The sequence below is a fragment of the Miscanthus floridulus genome, chromosome 10, assembly GCF_019320115.1.
Source record: "Miscanthus floridulus cultivar M001 chromosome 10, ASM1932011v1, whole genome shotgun sequence".
Taxonomy (NCBI): domain Eukaryota; kingdom Viridiplantae; phylum Streptophyta; class Magnoliopsida; order Poales; family Poaceae; genus Miscanthus; species Miscanthus floridulus.
In genome coordinates, this window is record NC_089589.1 from 8,602,465 (window position 1) to 8,605,013 (window position 2,549).

Consider the following 2,549-nt stretch of genomic DNA (forward strand, 5'->3'; position numbering starts at 1 on the left):
GGAGGGCACGGCGGCGCGGGCACACCAGGGCTGCTTCATAGGGGTGGTGGAGGGGTGGCCCGGCGTTGCAGGCGCGGCACGGCGGCGTGGCTTTGTGGGCAGGGCGTGGCGTGGAGCGGTGGAGCTGCCTCTCACCTTCATTTCCCCTTACATATTGGTTTGTTATAAAACAAAGTTTTGTTTTATCTCATATATATTGTACATGTTAAAAAGATACATTACACAAATATCATTTCTACATTCTACACAAGGATTAGTTTTTATGAAATTAAATCCCTAGACCCTAGAAGGGTTCCACTATTTTCTCTCTCAGGCTTTCTAGAAACCCTAAGCCATCATTTGATACTCTATTATCGCTTCACCTGTAATCACCAGCAGGGGCCATGCATGGGTACCGTATCGTATTGGAGAACACTCTATTTAGCTTAAATTTTGATCCTTTTTTTTAGAATTCGGTGGTGATTTGGGAATTATAGAGATGGGTAACTAAAGCCCAGTGAAGAATGACGGATGTATATAGGAGCAATAAAAATGAAAGCATTGTACCCTGTTGCCCAGATATATGCTAGTATGTAATTTTCATTTTATTTTGGTACTATAAAAAGGTTTCTGTTTTGTTCCATTTATTATATTTTAGTATAAAATAGCCTAAAACTATAAAAGTTGATTAATTATGCATGTGCACTAGCAAAACGATATGCACTTTGTTCTTCATCCTCCTCCCACGTGTTTTGTTGTTAGATTGTAGCCAGGGGCAGCATGATGCACACCGTAAGGGAAGGTCCCGCTGCTGCCAACAATGGGACCAGAGAGGACTCGCTTCCCTTGCTGACTAGCTATCTTACAATGTAACTAGTAACAATATGTTAATTAGAAATTCCACTATTGGTTGGCCGCTGCTGCATGCCACTAATGTTTTTGTTTCAATTATTTTCGGGGAATGTCGTTGCACCTGTCGGAGCAGGGTACGTCACACAAAAATAGCTTTATTTTTCAAGCATTTGATTCGTGCATCTCCTTCCCTTTCTGTCACTAAGATGTGGTTATCTTGTACTTGGAATTGAGCAGGATATTTATATTTATCCAGCTTATCAGTGTAATTAGGTACATCACGAGGCTGAATTACAAATGGTGCCAGACAAATTTTGAAGAACGGTACGTTTGTTTTTATCCTGCCCAATGCATGCAACCTGTTATGTAACTGTCCTGATGTTAGAACTTGATGATGTTGAGGTGATTTGCAGCTACGTTGAGGTGATCTCGGTATCCATCGTAGCATTCAATGCCTCTACTGTAGGGGGCATATTTATGATCATATGGTACTCGGACTGCTGGTTCAACACCGTGTTCATTTGCACCACGCTGCTACTGGTGTACCTCATGCCTCTTATCGCACTGAAGTCCAAGGTAACTACATATTTACTTAGAGGTCATCAAATGCTAAGGATTGGAAAAAGAGCGAGTGAAATACTGAATTTGGATTGTGAATTTGTGGCCCACTGTCCAAATTAGGCCAAGGGACGATACATGCATGGAGCCGGGGCTAGCAGGGGTGTATATTGTGTTCCTATGCTGGTCAGCTATTAGAAGGTAAAATAGCTATACAAAATTATTCCTGATTGATGTGGCTTTGTATCAGATTGGGTCATCTTATATGTGATACAACTAACTTTGTTATTTTCTTTGGCGGTAAAATTTCTCCTGAACAGTGAGCCAGAGGAAAGCTGCTACCAGAAAGAAAAAAACCAGTTCAGGTGAAAAATGGGAAACTATGATTGTAAGTACATTGTTCATTCAGTCATGTTTCTTGTATATGCTGACAATTCATCAAATATTTTATTGATATCTTGAAATTTGCAGAGTTTTGTCATTGAACTGATCAGCACCGCTGTAGCAGTTTTTTCAACGGGAAGCGACTACAAATGTATACAGGTATGTTCCTCGTTCTAACGAAACAAATCTTCATATCAATAAAAATCCAAAATTTGTTGTACCAATTAAATAGAAAATGCCTCAAACATTTGCAGTTTAGGAACGTAGAAGAATCGGAAGACAACATACCATATGGGTATGGGTTTTTCCACACTGTCTTTGCTATGGGATCCATGTACTTTGGCATGTTGTTTGTCGGCTGGGACACACACCATACAATGGAAAAGTAAGTTCACACAAAGGCTCTGGATCAGGTGGAAACCATGTTCCTGTGCAAACTTTGGAAACTATCGATCTAGACCACGGGCTGCGCATTCGATGACTAGAGATGGAGGTGGGGCTTTTTTGCACTTAAATGCCCGCCCCCAGCACTGCTAATCATGCTGTTTTGCAAATCACCCCTCCTCTAATCGCAACGCACCCAGCAAACAGGTCCGTGTTATCACCCGGCCCGTTCGTCTTTTCCATCGGACACAGGCGAGATCCCGCCGCCGCGTGCCCGCGACTCGCCGGCGGGCCGCCCTCCGCCTCGCCGCTCTCCGCCGCCCCTCCGCCAAGTCCTTTCCCCCCCCTCTGCCTTCACTTTCTCTACTCTCTCCCAGCTCAGCCTTCTTACT

General features: G+C 43.2%; 1 pseudogene; it reads left to right on the forward strand.

Annotated features, from left to right (window-relative positions):
- Positions 1-940: 940 nt before the first annotated feature.
- LOC136487949 (uncharacterized) overlaps positions 941-2,549 on the forward strand; it is a 9,626-nt pseudogene continuing 8,017 nt past the window's right edge.